Genomic DNA, 16,846 nt, shown 5'->3' on the forward strand with positions numbered 1-16,846 from the left:
TTGAATATTTCTTTTCTTCTACTGAGTTTAGGCTTAGATTGTTCTTCTTTTTCCAATTCCATAAGATCTCTTGTGAGATTGTTGATGTGCTCTCTTTCTGTTTTTCGAATGTAGGCATCTAAAGCGATGAATTTTCCTCTCAAAACTGCTTTTGCAGTATCCCACGGGTTTTGGTGGCTTGTGTCTTCATTGTTGTTATGCTCAAGGAAGTTAATGATTTCCTGTTTTATTTATTCCTTCACCCATCTGTTATTTAACAGAAGATTGTTTAATTTCCATGCCTTTCTGTGGGGTCGAGCATTTTTGTTAGAGTTGAGTTCCACCTTTAGTGCCTTATGGTCTGAGAAGATACAAGGTAAAATTTCAATTCTTTTGATTCTCTTGATTTTTGTTTCGTGTCCCAGGATATGATCAATTTTGGAGAATGTTCCATGGGGTGATGAGAAGAATGTATATTCCTTATCTTTGGGATGGAGTGTTCTATATGCGTCTATCAAGCACAGTTGTTCTAGGGTCTCATTTAAATCTCTTATATCTTTGTTTAATTTCTGTTTAGAGGATCTGTCCAGCTCTGTAAGAGGAGTGTTAAGGTCCCCTGTTCTTATGGTATTATCAGATATCATATTGCTCAGACTGAGTAAGGTCTGTTTCAAGAATCTGGGAGCATTTAAATTGGGTGCATAGATATTTAGAATTGAAATGTCTTCTTGTTGTATTTTTCCCTTGACCAATATAAAGTGACCATCTTTGTCTTTTTTGACTTTAGTTGCTTTAAATCCACATGTATCTGAAAATAAGATCACAACTCCTCTTTTCTTCTGAATTGCATTTGCCTGAAAAATTGTCTTCCAACCCTTGACTCGGAGCTTTAATTTGTCTTTTGAAGCCAGGTGTGTTTCTTGCAGACAGCGAATGGATGGCCTGTGTTTTTTAATCCAGTCAACCAATCTATGTCTCTTCAGAGGGGAATTCAAGCCATTAACATTTATTGAGATAATTGATAAGTGTGGTAGTATTCTATTCGTCTTATTTTGTGAGAGTCCATTGCTTAGTTTTATCTTTTGCATCAGTGTGGAGGTTTGGTTCTGTCCTTTAATTTCTGAGTTCTTACTTTGCTGCTGATCCATTGTGGTGGTCAGTGTGCAGAACAGGTTGAAGTATTTCCTGTAGAGCTGGTCTTGTTGTGGCGAATGTCCTCAATGTTTGTATATCCGTAGATGATTTGATTTCTCCGTCAATTTTGAAGCTTAGCTTAGTAGGGTACAGAATTCCGGGCTGGAAATTGTTCTGTTTAAGTAGATTAAAGGTAGATGACCATTGTCTTCTTGCTTGGAAAGTTTCATTAGAGAAGTCTGCGGTCACTCTGATGGATTTGCCCCTGTAGGTCAACTGGCGCTTATTCCTGGCAGCTTGCAGAATCTTTTCTTTTGTCTTGACTTTAGACAGGTTCATCACAATGTGTCTTGGAGAAGCTCGGTTTGAGTTGAGGCAACCTGGGGTCCGATAGCCCTCTGAAAGCAGTGTGTCAGAATCTTTGGTGATATTTGGGAAATTTTCTTTTATAATATTCTCTAGTATGGCTTCCATTCCTCTGGGGCATTCTTCTTCCCCTTCTGGAATTCCTATAACTCGTATGTTGGAACGCTTCATAAAGTCCCATAATTCTGACAGTGAACGTTCTGCTTTCTCTCTCTTCTTTTCTGCCTCTTTTACTATCTGAGTTATCTCAAGAACTTTGTCTTCTACCTCTGAAATTCTTTCTTCTGCATGGTCTAACCTGTTGCTGATACTTTCCATTGCATCTTTAAGTTCCCTGATTGACTGTTTCATTTCCTTCAGCTCTGCTATATCCTTTTTATATTCTTCATATCGTTCATCTCTTATTTGATTCTGTTTTTGAATTTCCTTTTGGTTATTTTCCACCTTATTAGCAGTTTCCTTCATTGTTTCCATCATTTCTTTCATTGTTTTCAACATGTGTATTCTAAATTCCCTTTCTGTCATTCCTAACATTTCTGTATAGGTGGAGTCCTCTGCAGTAACTACCTCATGGTCCCTTGGTGGGGTTGTTCTGGACTGGTTCTTTATGTTGCCTGGAGTTTTCTGCTGATTCTTCCTCATGAGTGATTTCTTTTATCTGTTTCCTTGCCCTAATTTTCCTTTCACTTCCTCTTGCTCTTTAAGTTCTCGTGCCTGTGGATTAAGGGTTACAGGACCAGAAGGGTGAGAAGGTCGAAGAGCAAAAAAGGGATGAAAGAAAGGAGGACCGAGTGATAAGAAAAAAAAAGAAAAATAGAGAAAGGAGAGGGGGTGGGTAAAAGGAATATTGACAAAAAGAAGAGAGGCACAGAAAGAGGGAGACAGAGCAATATAGGTGTACAGTAGGGTACTTTGATACAACCTTAAAAATAAAAACCACCTTCTGGGGGTGCCCAGTTGGGTGGTTCCCTTGAGGTCAGCAGCTCTTTGCTAACCTGATCAGACACAGTACCCCACCTCCACCAAGTAGAGAGGAAAGACAAAAATGCTATAAATCAAACCAAAACAAGCAAACAGAAAACTTTACAGGATAAAATTGGCTGGAAAAACCAAATAATAGCGGTAAAAACACTAACAAAAATGAAGTTCTAATATTGAAATAGGCAGCAATGGGAAATTATAATTAAACTAGAAAAATTGAGAAAGAAAAAGGATGTGTATGGAAAAGGTTGAACTTAAAAAACAAAACAACAATCAACTTCATCAAAATAAGCAAAAAAAAAACAACCAAACCAAAACAAAGCAGTATGTATATGTTATTGAATATTGTCTGGGCAACACGTGGTCTTCTGGGGTATGAGATGTTAATCACACTTCTGATATGACTGGAGGCTGCTAGTTTCTCAAACCCCAGCAGGTAGACACCCTAAATCTCTCTTCAGTCCACTTAAAAGGCACTTTGCGCTTGTTCACTTGCTGAGCAGAAGCTTTCCCAGGGAAGTGCTTGTCGCTGGAATCACTGCTGAAGTGGCTATCCACTTACCCTGTGTGCCAAAACTGGTCTCCCTCTGCCCCCGAGGGTTAGGGCTACAAGGCGGCTCAGACCCCACCCTTAGGCTACTTGGTCGCTGGGTTACCAGCTCCCACCCAATTCTGGCTCTGCAACCCTGAGGGCAGAGCTTGCCCGGGCAGATCGCTCCCAATGGCTGCTTGTGACCCAGAGCCAAACGCTATTAGCTCCATCTGGCTCAGCGGCTCAGACTGGGGCCCTAGACAAAGGCCAAAGTTCTCCGCACTCCCTCTCAGGCTCTCCCCAAGGCAGTTCAGCTGAGTGAGTGCCAAGTCCAAAGACACCAGAACAGTTCACAGGTAAGGCCTTTCTGGTTTGCAGTCTCGCTGCTACTGAACTTACAGTTGCGGGGGTGTTTTGACGGATTGAACTCACGCGACCACTTGCCGGTTTTCCACTGTTTTAGTCCTCCTCTTGGGGTCCAGAAGTCCCTCGCTGATTCCCTGTATCGTCTCCGGGGTAATGATAGGCAGATCCCACCAGCCAGAGATGCCTGGAGTCCTATATCCCCAGACTCACGGTGCCCAGATGCAAGGAAGCTGTTACTCGGCTGCCATCTTGCTCCGCCTCCTCTTGCACTAACTTATCTTGGCAGATGAGTAAGTCACAGTGGCAAGCTTCAGGTCTGCTAGCAAAACAAGTTTCCTCCATAGCAGGATTTTAGACCAAAAAGTAACAGAAACTAGAGAGCGACAGTATAGCACAGTAACAAGAACAAGACAAGCCTTGACTTGAGGACAAGCTTGTGACAAGATCTTTAGTAAGTTACTTAACTTCATGTTTCCTAATTTCTTCATCTGTAAACTGTGAATAAATGTAATACCCTCTGTACCAGCCTGAAGAGTTGAATAGTTAAATCAGACTGACTACAAGTAACAAATTCCACCAGTTTACTAATACTTCAAAAAATAGGGCCAATAACAAGTTCAGGCAAGCATTTCTCCCCCCATGGAGACATCAGAGAACATCAATGCAGAATCCTGACTATCCTTTGTCTTCCTCACTGCAATGCCTTCCAGTTCAAGTTTAACATGTAAGGTGTTATTGCAGAAGAACACAGCTTAAATAGAAGGAGACATTTGGTTATAAAACATCTCCTTTAATGGCCTATTAACTACCTTACAAGAGGTTTTACAGGGAGGAAAACCTGATTAATCCTTAAATTAAAGATTCATTTATAATAAGCACCCCAACCTGACCAAGTGTATCCCACTAAAAGCATTTTGCAGATAAGGAGTCTTATCTTCCTGCTAATAAATAGCATTCGTGTGTTTGTCAGGCCTGGTTATTAACGTGTTTGAAGGGAAATTTGATTCTGTTAGCTTTTTCTTTCCTCAGCAATCCCACTGAAGGGAGATAGGAGGTTACAGGCCTGCTGGTAGGGCTTCACTTCCTACCCTCATTTGTGTTTTTAAGGATTAAATAAATTAAAGACACACCAAGCACTTGAGACAACCTCTGCCACACAATTAGACATCATTTGTGGCAAAGTGTCATTCTTACTGACAATGCTACCATGTGCATGAAATGAAAGGTTGTGTAAAGGGCAGGCAGGGGCACCATTTTTGGTAATGTGAATGCTGAGGAACGAGCAGTGGAATCTAGTCGGCAAAATGAAGAACTTAGAGAAAGGGAGGTGATCCCACTGGCCTCAAGTAATCAAAGGACTGTAAAGCAAACTTCCTTAAGTCGAGATGCTGCCCAGTTTCTAGCTGAAGTTTGCATGACGCTGCTATTGGCTTCATTTCTGAGAGCAGTCACCGGTCATTTTATAAATCTTTACAAATGAATATAGGTGGGTTTTTGTTCCTTCAGACAAAAATGACTTGCAAAAAACCTGCTTTCTTTTCCCTGGACTCTGAACAGCCTAGAATGCTTCAATTACAGCACCACAAACTCAGCTGTTGTGGGGAAAGCATCTCCTCTCCTACACCTAATAACCACACAGGCTGTCTCATGGAAGTGTAATCATATCAGCCCGCTCCCTTTCACCTCAGCTGGGGACACATTAAGTTATGTATGCAATACAACGTAGCCCCCAGTTTCTGCAAAATTCAAATTACTCTCATTTTGTTTTGTTGACATTTAAATAATACCTCCCATTCAACTGATTAAATCAATTTTTCCAGATAATTTCAGTTAGAACTTTTGAGTCTGCACTTTCAAAAGCCTCATAATTATCTTATTAATAAACAAAGAAATGAAAGGTAAAAGGAGCCCAATCCTTTGGGAAAGGACAATCTTGTCAACAAATGGTGTTGAAAACACTGAATATTCATATGCAAAAGAATGAAGTTGGATACTTGCCTTATACAATATACACAGATCAACTCAAAATGCATCACAGACACAAATGTAAGACTTAAAACTATAAAACTTTCTTAGACAAAATGTAGGGAAAAGATTTATGATATTGGATTTGGCAATCATTTCTTGGGTATGATATCAAAGCCTTGACAACAAAAGTAAAAATAAACAAAAGAGACTATATTAAAATTCAAAATTGCTGTGCACCAAGGAACACAATCAATGGAGTGAAAAGACAACTGCCAAATGGGAGAAAAATAATTGCAAGTTATATGTCACATAAGGGGTTAATCTCAGCATATATAAAGAGCTCTCAGAACTCAACAATAACAACAAAGTAATCTGATTAAAAAATGGGCAAAGGACTTGAATATACCTTTTTCCAAAGAAGGTGCACAAATGGCAACACTTGAAGATATGATCAATGTCACAAATTATTAAGGAAGTAAAGATACCTCAGTGAGATACCACTTCATAACCATTAGGATGACCATTGCAAAAGTAAAGAAATGAAGAAGTTAGAACTCTTATGCATTGTTGGGGAAACACCAGTAGCCAGGATGGTGTTACCTCATAAAATTAAAATATGATTCAGCAATTCCACTTCTGGATTTATCCAAACAAACTAAAGGCAGGGTCTTAAAGAGATACTTGTAAACCCACGTTCATAGAGGCATTATTCACCATAGGCAAAAGGCAGAAGTAACCCAAATGTTCACTGATGGTTGAATGGACAAATAAAGTGTGGTATATGCACACAGTAGACTATTGCTGAGCTTTGAAAAGGAAGTTCTGGCACATGCTACATTATGGGTAAACCTCGAGGATGTTGAGCTAAGTGAAATAATCCAGTCGCAGGAAAACACATACTATGTGATTCCATTAACCTATATCTGAGGTACCTAAGTAGACAGACTCACAAAGACAGAAAGCGGAAAGGTGGCTGTCGGGGAGGAGTGGGGGAGGGAGAGTTGTTTAATGGGTACAGTTTCAGTTTTGCAGGATGAAAACAGTCTAGAGCAGCAGTTCTCAACCTTCCTAATGCCATGACCCTTTAAAACAGTTCCTCATGTTGTGGTGACCCCAACCATAGAATTATTTTCGTTGCTACTTCATAACTGTAATTTTGCTACTGTCATGGAGTCATAAGGTAAATATCTGATATGCAGGATGTATTTTCATTGTTACAAAGGGGTAGTAACCTACAGCTTGAGAACCACTGCTCTAGAGATTGGTTACACAACAGTGTAAACATACTCAACACTACTGAACCATACACTTAGAATGGCTAAGGTGGCTAATTTTATGTTAGGTGTATTTTACCACAATTACAAATAAAAATTTTTACACAGTAAAATGAAATATTATTTTTACCTATTGAAGTATGAGTTTAAATTCTAGCACTCTGAAATATACTGACTGTATGTAAATATGACAGTCTGCTGTACCTACTCTGTGTATTTTATTTCTAGAATGCCGTGTGCATTACGTGATCACAAAAGAATATCAGCATCCTCAGAAGAGCTCTCCACACGCAGTCTGCCCGTCATCCCCACTTCTTCTCTCTGCAATCTTTCTTCATCCATCTTTCAGTTGACTACTTCTCTGAAACTATTCTTAAGTCAATAACAAATTTTATGTTGCTACACTTAATGTTCCATTTCTAGTACTTGTTCTCTGGACCATTCAGAAGGATTTGACACAGCCAGTCATTTCTTGCCAAAAACTTTAATTTTCTAACTGAATTCTATACTGATAATATTTTCTCAGTCTTGTTATTCAGCTATTTTTTGCTTTTTCAAGCTGGAAATGTTGGATTACTACAGGACACATTCTTGGAGCATGTTTTGTTTTTCTTCCACACTTTCTTCCTAGGTGTTTTCTCTCCATTCTTCGGCTCTACATACCATTTCTGTGCCTGTGATTTCTCCTTTCATATCTCCAGAACCACACTTCCTCTCTGAACTGCAGGCTATTATACCCCACTGCCTCCTCCACATCCAATTTGAATGTCTCATAGCCATTTCAAGCCCAACACCTCCAAAACAAAACTCTCGCTGTCCTTTTTCTCCAACCGCTTACCCCCAGTAGGAAATTGGTAATTCAGGTGATGGTTGGATCCAAAAACAAGGAAGTCATCATTGATTTATCTCTTTTTCTCAACAGATTCTGCTAAGTCTATATCCCAAATACTTTTGGAGTCCAATTACTTGTCATCATCATTATTTCTTGTCCAAGCAATTTTATCTTGCCTGCACTGATGCGATAGCCTCAAAATGGTATGATCTCTTCCCTTATTCTCTGTCTCAACTACTGTCTAATCTCTCATAGCAATCAGCACATACATGGTACTTTAAAAATGGAAATCAGATAACATAGCACATCACTCTGCTACTAAACTCTCCCTGAAACTCTGCAAAACTTTAGAACAAAATCCAAAGAACTCAGCGAGCCTTCCATGACTGGATACACCTGTGTGGTTGTGTCTTCCATCCCCACTGAGCCTCCAGCTGCACCAGCAATGCAGACTTTGTTTATGCCTCCTGGGCTTTGAACCCATGTTTCACTCCACCTGCATCCTCCCTGGGCACAAACAGGGCTGTTTGTTTGTCTTTTGTTTCCACTCAAATGACACCTCCAAGAAGTCATCTCTGATGGCCTCAATTAACTCCATCCTCTCAGGACCTGTGACCCTCACAGCTGCTGCACCGTTTGCTCCCAGTACTTCCCACTTCCTGAGATCACTGTACATAATATGTTTGTTGTTATTTGTTACTTGCTCTGTGAAAATGGAAGGTCTTTAGTGGTCAGGGATATGTAGACTCTCCATCAGTGCCAAAAGCAGGACTCAGAATACAGACATGTTCAATAAGTATTTGTTAAACAAATGAATCGATGTCAATTTTAGGAAAATAACCAGGAAAAGGTTACAAAGAAACATAAAACACCAATGGCAAAGCAATTTGAAAAAAATTGAGTTTAAAGTGAAATTTTCTTTGTTCTGTACATATTTTAGTATTTTTTAAAAATTACTATCAGTGTGTACTAGTTCATAACACAAGATCACTTGGTTAAAAACAAATGCATTTAGAAGTAGCTTCTGACATAGTGAAATATATTAGTGGAGTTGAAACCCAACAAACAACTGGAACATCAGGGACTGGGCAGCATTTCCCTCCTGAACAGATATTTAGGGGCAATATATTAAACACTTAAGAGACCTGAAATCTTAATTTATTCTCAATGACCTATATTCCTTTGGTATTGAATATTTAATAACAGTAACTCCTTTAAAGCCAAACGCTAAACACACACACACACAAATAAAATGCATTCTCTTCATAGAAATGTTGAATAAAAGTTAAATCACCTAATCAGTGTTAAACTGAAGAATACACGTGTATTGTTTAGCATAGTATGTCTATAGTCATTCTATTTTCATTTAATACAATGGATATATTTCAGTAGCATTAGTACTTTTTATTTTTTATAATATACTTTCATAACTGAATCTCCTTTATCAGAGACAAACTCTTGCTTGGTCACCGAGGCTTCTGGACTACAGTGGCATCATAGCTTATGGTAACCTGGAACTCCGGGACTCAAATGATTGTCCTACCTCAGCCTCCCAACAAGCTGGAACTACAGCTCCGGGCCATCATGCCAGGTGAATCTCTATTGCTGAACATTTAGAGTATTTCCTTTGCGTTTTCTTTTTTTGCAAATAATGCTGTGACAACTTTCCCTGTACAGATTCCTTTATGCATGTCTTTAATTACTTTCACTGAGTAATTCCTAGAAAAGTAGAAAATGGGTAAAAGAGACTTTTGATAGTATCACCGGCTGGTATCCCAGAAGGAATCACTTTACATTTATTCCCGTCCTGTCAGTGCACCTTGCTAGCGTCTTTGCCAATTCTGTCTGTCATTTCTTAATTTTAGTCTTCAGTACTTCCACAGATAAAACAGGATCTCCTTGTATTATTTTGTATCTGTAGTGAGTATTGAAGTTTTAGTTTTTCTATTTTTTAAATTTGTGTTGTGAAAAGAAAAGAACATTTTAGAATTTCCCGAATGTATTATGCTAAAGGGAAAAGGTAAGCCCTGAAAACTGAGTCGGGTAACATAGCTCTTCTTCCTCTCTGATGCATGACCTTTGCTTCCTAACCCAGGTGCTGAGTTTTATGTGTTAACCAGAATACCTACTGTTCATTCAAACCTAGACTCAGTAACCCTGGAGATACATATCTTTGTGACTGTTACCTGATTACAGTAGAATGTTAAATAACCTCCTTAAAGCAGAATCATTGGTAGCTGACCATATCTTGTGTCTGCATCATTGGTAGCTGACCAAACCTTGTGTCTGCATGTTGGCCTTTGTATAAAGAATGCTGCTGTTCAGCACCTCTCTTTTTGCCTATGTAAATAATCTCCACTTTTCCCAAGCAGTGATCACCATTCTTTTGTGTCAGAAGGCCACTCTTACTCTTCATGCTTGAATAAACTCTTTTAACTGGATCCTAAGCCTTTGGACTATTTTAGGTTGACACTAGTGAGTTTAAAATGTCTAAATACTCTTATAAGCTATCCAAATTTCTTTTCTATGAATTATTTCTCAATCAATATTTTTCTTTTCTGATTCAGTTGCAAAGATTCTTATGTATTAACACTGTAACTACCACATATATTAATAAAAAACAACCTTTTTTTCCTGTTTGAAATTTCTGGAACAGCAAAAATTATGAAAACTAGAATTGATGAGGTCATAATTCAACATATTTGATCTCTTCCTGTGCACCAAGCACAGCAGTGGGCACAGAGTGAAAATGGATAGACCGTGGGGGGCTCCAGTCACACAAATATGGGGCGGGGGGAGAGGGGAGGCAGATGCATCAACAGCCACCCAGGAGAGAGGGGCCTGGAGACATTTACCTGCCCTGTGGCTTCCCTAGGGGAATGACTGCAGCCTGGGGGTGTTGCTGAATTTCTTTCCAATTCTTATTTTGCCATGATCGTGGACATACACTACACAAACCACACACACACAGGGCGCACACGTGCACATGTACACACTCACTCTCTTTCATACATCCTTTTTACAAAGGTCTTTTCAGACTGTCTACAGACAAGGCTGTTTTGGCAGGAGAAAGTGGAAAGAGAGGACTGGACAGGTCTCTGGTTTCCCTCACAAGGCCCTGTTCAGATTCATCTTTTGGAGACATTGTTGTGCAAATGCAGCACTTTACCTCCCAGGTTCTGGGGGGGGGGGTTGGGGGGGGGGAGCCCTGCTACAATAATCACAGATAATCACACAGAAAGACAGGCCACACTCAGACGCCAGCTAATCATCACACCTCCCACTGACTTCCATGGAACTTCCACAGAAGCAAACCATGGGCACAGCTTAGCTGGCTCGCAGGTTCAAAGTAATAAAAATAAGCTTATTTCAGACAAAGTGATAAAAACACAGAGAGCTCTCTGAAAAATAAAAACAATTGAATGCTTTCTGGACTTACAATAAAATATTACTTTAGTATTTGGAAAATAAGCAATAGCTATCTCAGGGAAAGGGTGAACAATACCTTCTTTTCTGATATTTTCTGGTCTTCTCATTCCCTCATTTATACAGATAAGGGTATTAACAGTGATTAAGTAACACAAGTAATCAAAAGCAGCACTAGGATTGGATCCAAATCTCAATATCCCTAGCCCAGAGCTCCCCTCAGTAGAAGGTGCTGCCAGCCCCTCTGAGTTTAGGAAATGTGAGCCTGATTTGCAATTCACTCATGCAAGGCAAGTTGTTTATATCCCATGTGGGGAATAGCAGGTGGTTGTGTAAGAAGGTGAGTGGGAGATGGAACGTTCCATGTGGCCTGGGAAGGTCACCCACAACAGGCTGGGACAGAGAGAGCAATGCCCTTGTTCATGGGTCTACCTTCGCCACCATCATCCTGGTTATTGCTATAGTTGGAAGGTTTGTGTGTCCTCCAAACTTCATGTGTTGAAACTTAATCACCACTGTGATACTATTAAGAAGTGGGGCCTTTAGCAGATGATTAAGCAGGAAAGTAAAACCCTGGTTAAGGGATTAAGACCTTTATAAAAGAGGCTTTTTACGGTGTTCACCCACCTGTGCCCTCTGTCTTCCTCCAAGTCAGGGCACAATAGCAAGGTGCTGCCTTGGAAACAGAGACTTCCCAGGCTCCTGAACTGTAAGAAACACATTTCTGTTCTTTATAAATCACCCAGCTGTTGTGTTTTATAAACCAGACAGAGACAGTTACCATGGTCCTCAACATCTCTCCCTTTGCACTACCACAGTCTGTTGACAGCTTTCACCATTGCCAGCCTGGTCCTCACGTCGTCCTCACCCAGATGCATGCCAAGGTGCTCTTCATACAACTCTTCCTTGGCCTGTCTCCCCTTGCTTGAACCCCGCTCCCACCACAGTGAGATTTAGGCTGTCTCACATACCTATTCTGTGACCTTCCTCCACCAGCTCTCCAGACACATTTCCATCACCCCTTGTTACACACTTGATGCTCCAGGTTTAGTTCCTCCTGTCCGGAGGCTCTCTGGACCACTTTAGTGAGTTAGGGACCCATCATTGGGCCTTCCTTCACCTGAGTTAGGTGCCCATCCTTGCACCTCCCTTTGGCTGAGTTAGGAACCCATTCTTGGACCTCCCATTAGCTGAGCTAGGTACCCATCCTTTGGCCTCCCTCTAACCGAGTTAGGTAACCATCCTTGGACCTCCCTGTAGCTGAGTTAGGGACCCATCCTTGGACCTCCCTGTAGCTGAGTTAGGGACCCATCCTTGGACCTCCCTGTAGCTGAGTTAGGGACCCATCCTTGGACCTCCTTTTAACTGAGTTAGGGACCCAGCCTTGTACCTCCTTTTAGCTGAGTTAGGGACCCAGCCTTGCACCTCCTTTTAGCTGAGTTAGGGACCCATCCTTGGGCCTGTATGTTACTCCATTATTATACTTAACAGATTTTATAAGTATTTTCTAAAGAATCAAAGTATCACTTATTTTTTTGTTTGATCTACAAAAGACACTCAGGACATGTTTGTTGGGTGAGGTCATTATATTCAGAATAAAAAGCATTTGATTCTGGAGCCACACACTCCAAGTGGAGTCACAGCTCTGACACTGTGCCAGTTATTCAACCCCACTCCACTTCACTGCAGGTTTTCCATCTACAAATAAGAAAGATAACACTCCATAGGGATATGGGGGATTAAATGAGTTAATATATATGTAAAGCACTTAAAAGAGTAGCTGGCACATTCATACTATATTAATATTTGGTATTATGACTGTGAATAAAGGAACGTTAAACGTGTACCTACCTTCAAAGGGCATAAAAAGAGTAGCTAGAAAGATAAATAATATATGCAACAAGAAATACCCAGATTAACAGGTAAGAGATGTTTCTGCATTTCTGCTGCTTGTAAGTCAGGAAGCAGCCCTCACCAGCACCCGGTCTGCTGGCACCCTGACCTTGGATTTGAACCCTCCACAACTGTGAGAATCAATGTTGTCTGAGCCACCCAGTCTGCAGAGTTTTGTTACAGCTGCCCAAGCTGACTGCGACACCTGATGATGGGTTAAGAGATCAGTGAGGTGTGCTCCGAGCATTCTCTCCCCACACCTCAGTTCCTGGAACAGAGTGGAAAGAATAGAACCTCAGGGGTCAAACGGACATGGGTTTGAATCCTGCTTCTACCATTTACTTCTGTGTAAGTCATTTTCTCTCTCTCAATATCCAAAATAGAGTATGGTAATAGATTATCATGGAGGATAAAGAGGTACATTAGATTAAGGCTCTTAGCAAAATGTCTAAAACATGTGACTTGCACCAAAAAACGTGACTTTGCTTTGTGAAGTCTCCCTCTGTTCTGTCATCACTCCAGGTTGGTAACTTGTATCTGAATAACTTTCCACTTTATTTTTAACACTAACTAAACACATCTAATTATTAAGTTTAGAGATTGGGAAAGAATGTATTTAGCACAGAAATTACAGTTTCAAGGTTCAATGGCTGATTCGCAGGGGTGCTGCGCTGAAGAGGGACCACCTGGGAGTGGATTACTTAGAAGCCTGGTGACAAAGCAGCACTGAGAGGCAATTAGCTCCTGCCTTGAATCTGCTAAGAGGAAGAAAGAGCTTACTTTGGTAAGCAGGTTGGATGTTCTTTTTTATATATGGCCTATCATACTTTTAAAATTTTTACTTTAAAAAAAGGCTTTACAGGCAGATTTTAAAATCTTCTATTTTGAGATCTCGTCAACAAGGGAAATTGGCTTGGCTGCTTCAATTTCTCTTGTAATATGAAGCTTCTAAGTTAACAGCTTCTTCCTGCTTACAGTTTGTCTCCTTAGGCAGTGGTTCTCAACCTTGCTAATGCTGCGGCCCTTTAATACACTTCCTGTGGGTCATGACCCACAGGTTGAGAACTGCTGCCTTAGAAGCTATTTTGGTGCCCCACTTTTCTGGATCAAAGGGGCTGTTGAATGATGAGGAGATATCTTTCATCTTTTTGTTTGTCTGAATGATATGGTCGTACACAGAAAAATATGCAAGGCTAAGAGATCTCAGGAGCACGACTTTTCAGAAAATTGAGCTGATGACTGGGGACTTATCATCATGATGTTTGAATTTCGAGCCCAAACTTCTATTCTCTTCATCTGTGTAGGGATCATGGCAAAACCTGCTCTTTTTCCTTTGGTTGGTTCACTGAAAGATCAGCTCACAATTATGGTAGATTAATAAGAGAAAGGTTTATTTCCAAACACCACGTGTTTGGGGGGGGATCATAAGAATGATTACCCAAAGTCTCAATGGTGGTCAGAGACCTTCACAGATGCTTTTTGGAAGGGAGGGTGGAGAATGTGGAAAGTATAGTTGCAGTAAGTGGTTGCTAGGGGAGATTGTGTAGATGGAGGGAAACAGATTGATCTGTAAATTAAACTGAGAGGCCAGTATTGTGCTTCAAATGACCTTGGAACCAGGTCTATTAGCATGTGATAAGTCAGCAACCCCTTCAGATTTTAGGTAGGTAGAGGAAAGGCCTCCTTCAAGGCTTCCTGATTATGAATGGCCTTTACCTAAAAATAATCTTTATACCAAGAAGTCATATTTTGGGGCAAAATTTCCTTAGCTCCTTCAGCTGCATACCTTTACAGTATTGCTCTACAGTTTAGTGTTTCTAGGGAAGGACCAACATAAAAGTGAAATTCAGAGTACTATTTCTTGCTTAAAGCACTTGGCAATAAATTGTTGTCAGAAACTAAGTGAAATTTGGGGATTAATAATGAATTTCATTTTCCCTTCTGTTTATTCCAATTCATTCAATTGACTATTCTAAAAGTATAAAGTTTTGCTCATAAATTTCTGATTTGATTTGTGAATTATAATTACACAGATTTTTAGAAAAGATTCTGTAATTGATGTATTTAACGAATAGCCTTATCTAGAAAGCTGTGATGGATAAATAGTTTGAGGTATGCTGTTACAGGTTGAATTATTCCCCTCCCCCCAAAAAAAAGGTATGTTGCAGTTCTAACACTCAGTACCTCAGAGTGTGATCTCATTTGGAGATAGGGTCTTCATGGAGGTAATGGGGTTAAAAGGAGATCATCAGTGTGGATCCTAATCTGACTGATGTATTTATAAGGCGGAGATTTGGACACTGAGACAGAAAAAAGGTGAGGGGAGGAGACAGAGAAGATGACCAGCTATAAACCAAGGAGAGGTCTGGGATAGATCCTTCCTTCATAGCTACCAGAGAGAATGGACCCTACTAAGCTGTTGATTTGGATATTGACTCTCCTGAGTTGTAGGACAATAAATTTCTGTACTTTAAACCACCTAATTTCTGGTAATTTGTTATGCAGCCCTAGCAGATTAATACATAAGCTTATACTTTAAAATTGATATTTCTTTTTTTTAGACATTACATTATTTCATTGACATTAACTTTGTCACTATAAATAAATATATTTTTGAATTTCAGGTTAATGTGAGGGACAACCAAGCAGGTTACAACATTTGCATTAGTTAGGTTAAGGCCCTCTTGTAGTTGTGTCCCACACCCAAGAGCTGTGCCACACACCCTAACATTTTGCTCATTAACGGAGTGTTCATTAAGTGGGAGCACACCAAAAAATCCCCTCTCTTCTCCCCTCCCCCAACTGGAATTGAGTTTTTTTCTTATGTGGATGTGTAATAGATCGTTCGCTGGCTTTATATTAGTATTGAGTACATTTGCTTTTCTGTTCCTGTGATGCTTTACTAAAAAGAATGTGTTTCAACTCTATCCAGGTAAATACAAAAGATGTCAATTCTCCATCCTTTTTGTGGCTGAATAGTATTCCATGGTGTACATATATTACATTTTGTTAATCCATTCCTGGTTGGATGGGCATTTAAGTTGTTTCCACATCTTGGCAATTGTAAAATGAGCTGCAAAAAACAATCTACTGCAAATTCAGGGGTCCTCAAACTGCAGCCTGAGGGCCACATGAAGCAGTATGATTGTATTTGTTCCCATTTTGTTTTTTTACTTCAAAATAAGATATGTGCAGTGTGCATAGGAGTTTGTTCATAGTTTTTTTTTTTTTTCTAAACTATAGTCTGGCCCTCCAACGGTCTGAGGGGCAGTGAACTGGCCCCCTGTTTAAAAAGTTTGAGGACCCCTGGACTCTTTATGATAAAATGATTTCTTTTACTTTTGGGTAGATGCCTAGCAACGGGATTGTGGAATCAAATGGGAGGTCCAATGTGTGTTCCTTGAGGATTCTCCATACTTCTTTCCATAGAAGCTGTATTAGTTTGAAGTCCCACCAACAGTGTAAAAGTGTTCCCCTCTCTCCACATCTGTGCCAGCACCTGCAACTTTGGGACTTGTTGATGTGGGCTGTTCTCACTGGGGTTAGGAAATTTCAATTGAAAAGTTTCTTCAGTGCTCGCTTCGGCAGCACATATACTAAAATTGGAACGATACAGAGAAGATTAGCATGGCCCCTGCGCAAGGATGATACGCAAATTCGTGAAGCGTTCCATATTTTTTGGAAAAAAAAAAAAAAGTTTCTTCAGACACTTATAGCTTATTTTCAGTGAAGTATCTATAAAGAATAATTGTTCTGCCAGCATATGTATCTGTCATGACTGACACTATTCAACCTATTTAATCTTCTCCCTAGGGTGGGTCTTTAATTCCCACCAGGAGGCATTGAACAGACCACATCCTGCACTTCCAGTTTCCTTCTGCTTCTTGGATCAGACTGCAGTTGTGTCAAATTAAATGTCTGATTTCTCAGTACTCCCTGGAACACATCTACACCAATGTATCTGCCTCTCCAGGCGCTTCATACCGCCAAGTACATGACCATGACTGTCCATCACCCATGGGGTCTCTGACCCCTTCTTCCATCTTCATTCCTGAACTCTAAGCTCTGCTTTTGAGCTTCTCTTCTGTCTGGTTA

General features: G+C 40.2%; 1 non-coding gene across 1 annotated transcript; it reads left to right on the forward strand.

The window, feature by feature from the left end:
- The first annotated feature begins 16,323 nt into the window (after positions 1 to 16,323).
- On the forward strand, positions 16,324 to 16,430 carry LOC128567006 (U6 spliceosomal RNA). The gene has a single exon (XR_008374683.1). It is a non-coding gene; the product is annotated as a U6 spliceosomal RNA (small nuclear RNA).
- Positions 16,431 to 16,846: the final 416 nt, after the last annotated feature.

Source organism: Nycticebus coucang, chromosome 15 (genome assembly GCF_027406575.1).
Source record: "Nycticebus coucang isolate mNycCou1 chromosome 15, mNycCou1.pri, whole genome shotgun sequence".
Lineage (NCBI taxonomy): Eukaryota > Metazoa > Chordata > Mammalia > Primates > Lorisidae > Nycticebus > Nycticebus coucang.